Genomic DNA, 8,135 nt, shown 5'->3' with positions numbered 1-8,135 from the left:
CCCCTGAGAACGCGGGCGGAAGTGAAGCTCCGGAGGACCGGAAGCGAAAGGAAAACTTTAAAAGTTGCTGAAAGGACTGCTCCCGAGTACCAAGGGGGAGCAGGAAGAAGGAACCGCAGTTTATGTGACCAGGACTGTAAAGGCAGGGACGCCAGGACTTTGCCTAATTCCGTTCCTGGACAAGCAGTAGCCGCAACCCCGATGACATCTTACCCGGCTCCAGCAGTCCGCCCAGCCGCCACGGTGATGACGTCGGCTCCGGCAGTCCGCCCGGCCGCAACGGAGGTGGCACCCGATTGGAAGTCTGCCCCAGATGTGGCGCCAGCCGCTCCCAGGTACCCCGTCACGGCTGTGGAGCAGCCGGAGTGAACCTGCAGAGAGGAGGAGCAGGCCAGTGAGAGATGGAGCCCTCGGCAGTTAGCGAGGCCGGTTGTAGCCGGCGCCGAGGGCATCCAAGTGGGCCTGGCTTCTGAGCAGGAGGCAGAGCACGGAACCCGTGCCCCGTACTGGGAGTGGCGGCAGCGGTAGTGGAGCATGGACGGCTACCCACAAGTTAAAAAGTTGACTGTTTTATGGACTGTCACCCCTGTTGAATGCCCTCAAGTTCAGGAGGAGGCCATCTGCTCCGCAGGTGTGGAATGGCAGAACGGTTTAAAGTTTTAGAAAATGTACCTCCCGATGTGGGAAGATGTATGATTGTAATGTGTTGATTTTTCCAGTTTTAATAAATGTTGGTGGCCAGACGGCCCGAGGACGGGCCGTGTTTTACCAAGGGGGTGTGTGACGCCCTGGCAAAGCCAGGTTGTCACAGAAAGAGTTAATCCTCCTTGGTAATCTGATCCCACACCGATGCAGCAGGACAAACCACAGCCCCCAGGGTAAGAGAAAAGCAGAGCAGAGGGGAGGGGCTAGAGCAGAGTGTTTGGAGAGGCAGACAGAAGAGGAGTCTGGAGTTGTAGCTCCCAGGCTGATAGAGAAGCATTCTCCGAGAGGGCCGGGACAGGCTGTGAGTGAGGAAGGGGCCAGAGGTAGCCGGGCAGGGTAGTGGCCCTCCGGTACCTGGGTGACCCGGATCACTGCAGGGGAGTGTATTCCCCGTTCCCGGCTGAGGAGAAAGAGAAAGAGTGGAGAGAAAGGCACCTGGCTGCAGGGAAAGACCAGGAGCTGCTGCACCATGTGTGGGACACTAACACCCCCGTACCGAAGGCTGCGGACACCGGCAATTCCTAGTTACCAGTGACTCTGTGTGAACTACTTGTGAGTACGCCCGTGCCCTCAGGCACCGCACCGCAGCACTGCGCCCTGCTCCCTGCTTACCCCATCACCGGGCCCCGGGACAACCAACCCCCTACCCACGGAGGGGAGAAATAACAACCAAGCTGCTCCCTGTCACCGCTCCCGGGATCCCCATAAAGAGCAGCGGTGGTGTCCACAATCACCACAACCGTGGATGGCGTCACGGACAATCTCCCTTAACAAACCCCGTTTTACTGTGGAGCCTGGGATCACAGACCGGGTCACGCCACCGTGATACCCACAGAAGTGACCCCGTGGCCTGGATCTGAGTATCCCCTGGTCCCCGGGTGTCACACAAGCACCAGAAAGAGTAGTCAGCAAGCCTAAAGGCCCTGTCATACACGGAGATAAATATGCGGCAGATCTGTGGCAGATCTGTGGTTGCAGTGAAATTGTGGACAATCAGTGCCAGGTTTGTGGCTGTGTACAAATGGAACAATATCCATGATTTCACTGCAACCACAGATCGGCCAAAGATTTATCTCTGTGTGTGACGGGGCCATAAGTCTAAACCGGGGTTTCACGTCAATACAGGGCGAGCGAGCAAACTGTAAACAGGTGGAAGCAAAAGGGTCAGGAGATGAGAAGTCACGTTAAAAGCTAAACAGGGGAAGCAGAGCCGAAGTCAGTAAACGTTACTGAGGTCTGAGGCCAGGAGACTCACAAGAACCAGTTGCGCACACTGCAGAGCAACAATTATTACTGGCGGCGTTCTGGAGGAATCCACACCATGATAAAGCGAAGTAAGCCCCGAAACGAGGCACAACCAAACTTAACCCTGTCAACGTCCAGCTATAGTCATGACATGGACCCTATTAAAGATTTTGTATGTAGAAAATTTAGGTAATGATAATAGACATCTGATTGTTGGTGTGGCGCCCCTGAGGCTTCCGTCGCCACAGGACATTGCACCCCATCCAGCGGTGTGATGCCCCATTCTGGGTGAGGAAAGGAGTGAACACCGGTCCTCTGGTAAATCTACACAACACCCATTGTTAGGTACACACTGGGACCAGGGACAGTGGCAGTAACCCTCCCATGCTGCATGCTGGGAGGGGTCGTAAGACCCATCCCTGCCCCTATAGGGTACAGCTTAGCAACTGGGGAGGTGGGAGGAGCCACCAGAGAGCAGTCAGAGAAAGGAAGGTCAAGTTTGAGTAGTCTGAGAGAGAGTGGGGAAGGAGGAGGAGGTCTGCAGGAGGCAGACGAGAAAGAGAGAGGGAAAGACAGCTCTAGTCAGTCAGGAGCTAAGAAGAAGAAAGAGACGCTTCCTGGTGAAGATCCTGGGACTCAGAGGGTCCAGGTGACACCAAGCAGGGAGAAGAAGGGATTCCAGGGCCACGGATAGCTGTAGAGCTGTGGTGGCCTGTTCCACAGGAACATCGGTGGAGGGATCAAGCTGCAACAGGGGACGGTCCCTAGAAACCGGAGGAGTGCAAAATTATCTCCAAACAGTAAAAACCGAGGCCCAGGGAAAGTTGTAAACTCCCCGGGCCACAGCCCACCGCAGAACCTCTAGAAAGGAGACAATCATCCGACAGGTGACCCCCCAGCCTGGAGGCTGTAGTGGAGGCCGAGCAGGTTCATCCTAAAAGAGCTAGGCTTAGGAAGACAGCGGAAGACAGAGGCACCTTAGAGAGAAGGGTACCGGTTTTCACTCCAGGAATCACCCAGAAACGGCAGAGGTCCCTGACAGTGGGTTCCAGTCGTCTGAGGGCACCAGTGTGCGCATACCAGGATGTGTGAGTAAACAACTTGAAACTGCACCCTTGGGGTTGCCTCTGTTATTCCGTCTGCTTAGACTGCCACTACACCATAGACTCTCACGAGCACCAACTGTGCCCCGGGGCACCGCTCCACCTGTGGGGAGCAGTACCACCATTGCTGCCACTTCATCACCCCGGAGGCCTTACACAGCAGCGGCGGCTTAATAGCCGCAAACCACAGGTGGCGTCACGAACACAAACTTTATTCAAACCCCAAGTCACCAGCCATATTTAACTGACACCCACCAGGGCCACGGAGCCGGGCCCCGCCACCACTGACGACCCCTGGACTAGTCCGGCCCGGCACCGGGTGTCCCATAGCCCTGGGGTGGGAGAGTCAATTTTGGCATCACGAACAGGATTTCGTGCCCGGTCCCACCGGGTACTGTGTGCCTTAAAGAACCGTGAAATAGCCTGTGTTTTACTGTGAGAACTGCCGCCATTAGCGCTGCTGAGAGCGGGAAGAAGGGGGGCGTGCCTGCAGAAAAAGCGCGAAAAGAAGCCCCACCCCCTTGTCTAAGAAAAGAGCGCGAAGCGGTGCCCGCGATGCAGAGCGGAGGAAGGCAAAATGGCGCGCTAAGAAACTGACTAGCAGTTAATGCTGCTGTCTGGAGGAAGAAAGAAAATGGCTCCTGTAAGCGGAGGCCAGGGGGAGCTCACGTGGATCAGGCCTGTGACCGCCGCTGAGCTGAAGGCTGAGGTCGGAAGGATGGCTGACAGGATGAAGGAGCGGGAAGTTACCAGCCTGCTGCTGAGCAACATCAAAAGTCTGCTACTAAAAGAAGCGACGAGTCTGCTGCTGGGAGATCGTGCAGAAGGAGACGCAGAGAGGATGGCGTCCACACGCAGCGATGCAGAGCTAGACTCCGCTGACTGGTGGGGCTGGGAGATGGACCAGTGGTGTGAAGGGCTGCAGGCGAAGGTGATGCAGCAGATCCGGCAAGCGACGCGTGGAGCAGCGACCGCCAGAACACCGGAGATGCTACTGAGGGGTGAGTCATTTAATGCCCCTGCCGGTGCGAGTGCCCCAACCCCCGCTGCCATGCCCGCGGTCCCTGGAAAGATGCCCGACACGGCGACGCCACGCCAGGTGCGGCCCGCCAAGATTTCGCCGCCGGAGCGACGCCCATCCACACCGCAGCAGGGACGCCCAGCCCGGCCCGTCCAGCTCAGGCCCCAGCAGCGATACCCCGCTCGGCCAAGCAAGATCCCGCCACAGCAGCGACGTTAATCCACGCCGCAGGAGTGACGCTGAACCAGGCCGCAGCCACGCCAGGTGCGGCCCGTCAAGAATCGGTCACAGCAGCGACTCCAATCCAGGCCGCCACCATGCCAGGCGCGGCCCGCCAAGACAAGGACGCAGCTCCGATACCATCACCCCGCAGCAGCCCCACAACAGCTGGAGAACAAGACCAAGGGACTCAGACCAGTCTGAGCACGGCCTGCATGCTGTCCAGGGTCCTGCCGCAGCGTGACCTCTGCAATTAAAAGAATGAAAAGGAAGAAAAACTGAACTGTATATAGACCCTGTCTGGCCCTCATTCTTTGTGAAGATGCCCCTTTTGTTTTGCCCTAATGTTCTTTTTGAAGAAGTCACCCCCCTTTGTTTATGTGTTACCGGGCCACTGGACTGGAATGTGGTCCCCGGTGACTGTGAATGTAATGTGTCCTGTGTAACCAGGCCACTGGACTTAGTGGCTGGTTTTGTCTTTGCCCTTTGTAGTTTGAAAAGTTGAATGAACTGCCAGGCTACTGGACTTGTTGTAGTCAGAAATGTAAATAGTTGCACCCGTTGTGCCCCCTACCAGAATTATGGGGGAAGTGCCCAAACCGTGCAATGGACTGGAAGTGCACATTTAGAGTTTCTTTATAAGAATGTTTGTAACGTTTAAGTATCTGTGCCTCCCATAAAGGGAAGAAAAGTTTAATTGTTTTGTGTTATGCATAACAAAAATGTATTTGCAGTTTCTTTCCACATTTCTTGTTGTTTTTCAGCCCGAGGACGTGCTGGGATTCGCTGTGGGGGAGTGTGGCGCCCCTGAGGCTTCCGTCGCCACAGGACATTGCACCCCATCCAGCAGTGTGATGCCCCATTCTGGGTGAGGAAAGTAGTGAACACCGGTCTCCTGGTAAATCTACACAACACCCATTGTTAGGTACACACTGGGACCAGGGACAGTGGCAGTAACCCTCCCATACTGCATGCTGGGAGGGGCCGTAAGACCCATCCCTGCCCCTATAGGGTACAGCTTAGCAACTGGGGAGGTGGGAGGAGCCACCAGAGAGCAGTCAGAGAAAGGAAGGTCAAGTTTGAGTAGTCTGAGAGAGAGGGAAGGAGGAGGAGGAGGTCTGCAGGAGGAAGATGAGAAGGAGAGAAGGAAAGACAGCTCTAGTAAGTCAGGAGCTAAGAAGAAGAAAGAGACGCTTCCTGGTGAAGATTCTGGGACTCAGAGGGTCCAGGTGACACCAAGCAGGGAGAAGAAGGGATTCCAGGGCCACGGATAGCTGTAGAGATGTGGTGGCCTGTTCCACAGGAACATCGGTGGAGGGATCAAGCTGCAACAGGGGATGGTCCCTAGGAACCGGAGGAGTGCAAAATTATCTCCAAACAGTAAAAACCGAGGCCCAGGGAAAGTTGTAAACTCCCCGGGCCACAGCCCACCGCAGAACCTCTAGAAAGGGGACAATCTTCCGACAGGTGACCCCCCAGCCTGGAGGCTGTAGTGGAGGCCGAGCAGGTTCATCCTAAAAGAGCTAGGCTTAGGAAGACAGCGGAAGACAGAGACACCTTAGAGAGAAGGGTACCGGTTTTCACTCCAGGAATCACCCAGAAACGACGGAGGTCCCTGACAGTGGGTTCCAGTCGTCTGAGGGCACCAGTGTGCGCATACCAGGATGTGTGAGTAAACAACTTGAAACTGCACCCTTGGTGTTGCCTCTGTTATTCCGTCTGCTTAGACTTCCACTACACCATAGACTCTCACGAGCACCAACTGTGCCCCGGGGCACCGCTCCACCTGTGGGGAGCAGTACCACCATTGCTGCCACTTCATCACCCCGGAGGCCTTACACAGCAGCGGCGGATTAATAGCCGCAAACCACAGGTAGCGTCACGAACACAAACTTTATTCAAACCCCAAGTCACCAGCCATATTTAACTGACACCCACTAGGGCCACGGAGCCGGGCCCCGCCACCACTGACGACCCCCGGACTAGTCCGGCCCGGCACCGGGTGTCCCATAGCCCTGGGGTGGGTGAGTCATTGGCATCCTAGAGCAAGAACAGAAGATACCTGTCTGTTACATTCATTACTAACCCCAAGCAGTGAACAAATGTAAATTATAAATTAAAGCTTGACCCATGGGTTGGTGAGGAATTATACATGTATATTATGGATGCTCGGTGGGTCTTTTAAAAAGAAGAAATGTTCTGTATATAGATTTCCTACCAGGAACGATTACTTATAAAATGATTATTATTCCTGCCAGGAAGGAACTGTTCTTATTACCCAATACAGGACAGCCTCCTATTCTACACAATGCAGACTATGTGGCCTCCATACCGACCTTGCTGCCAAGTTGTGCATTAATATCATAATTAATATGTGAAACATTGCAGAGCACATTTTCTGCCAAAATCTCAATTTATTCTGAGAACAGATTCAATGACTAATCAATAATTTCCACCAAACGCTTCGTTTCACCAACATCTCCCCAGGCAACAATCCAGTTCCTTCTTCTCCTAGTACAAAAGGGTCACAGATCAAATCTCAAGGGTCCTATTTCTAAAATGCCTTTGTATTGATAAGAGAAACATTTTCAGGTCTTTTATCTACAGGCAGCTGCCTGGCAGAAAGTTTACCCTGTGTTCTTTTATCCAGGTGCACTGCTCTTTGTATGTGTTGTTATCCCTGATATTAATGAATGCCGGCACAAGGCAGCGAGGGCCCCGGTAAACATGGCTCATACGCAGATGCACAATACTTCTTTTTCTCCTATTTTTTTTTTTCTAAAAGACTAAACCTACTAATTATGCCTTGTAGAAAACCCAGTTGAGGGCCTTTAGTCATAGAGGCGACATTAGTATGGATATCAGGACTCTGAAGTTGTAGTATTTCAGCACTCGGCCATTGGACGGCACCCAACTGGTAAGTTAATTCATTTACCACTGTCAACACATGCCAGTTCACATTTTTATTTGGCCAAAATCCAGGATCCTATACTAATTTCTAGTGGTAGTAGCAAGGGTAGGTAACCATGAATGTTGGAATACTATGAGCCCACCAAAGGGGATTATTCTGCAAACACCAGCAATACAGAGCAAGAACATGTGGTAGGAGGACAGACACAGCGAAGTACACAATGGAAGGTTGGTCATACAGCTTCAATAGCTGTCGTCGGCTGGATGCTCATTACTAGGTAGTTTTTGTTCTGTCCCCTTATACATATGCACACTCTCTTTGGCTGAGCATGCTTGTGTTTCCATAAAATAGAGAAGAGTAGTCCAAAAGCAGATCACCCTGGTAGAAGCCTAAATTCTGTGAGAACAAAGAATCAGTAGAAATTCAATTTACTGGATGTTTCTCTCCTGTCATATTATATGTTTGGAGAGAGTTGGCACAATCGCATACAGATAGGATAGTTCGTCTTTCCTGTCAATATTGGCGTCTTCAGCCAGGTATGTTTTACTCTGAAACAGTCCGAGGTGTAAAAGTAAGCATACTTTAAAAAACCAGCCAGGGACTATGTGTCCTGGCTGACTAATTTGAAGCAGATCAATGACTGACTTCTCCCCACCCAGATCATTTTGACTGACAGGTCTTTCCATATGTACACACATAGGGAGAGATCTGTCAGTCAACTAGAGTGGGACAGGGATAAGCCAGCCGGGGAACTGATTTGGACTAGTCAGCCAACACACTTTTCAAAGTAAAAAATAGCCAGTATCTGAGCCACGCTACCAATGGCTTAGACAGCATTAATCTGATGACCAGTTCCCTACAAGACTCTTAAAAGGAATCTGTCAGCAGGTTTTTGCTATGTAACTTGAAGCCAGCATGCTGTAGGGGTTAA

This window comes from Anomaloglossus baeobatrachus, chromosome 2, assembly GCF_048569485.1.
Source record: "Anomaloglossus baeobatrachus isolate aAnoBae1 chromosome 2, aAnoBae1.hap1, whole genome shotgun sequence".
Classification (NCBI taxonomy): Eukaryota; Metazoa; Chordata; class Amphibia; order Anura; family Aromobatidae; genus Anomaloglossus; species Anomaloglossus baeobatrachus.
Note: the sequence above shows the minus strand (reverse complement) of the source record.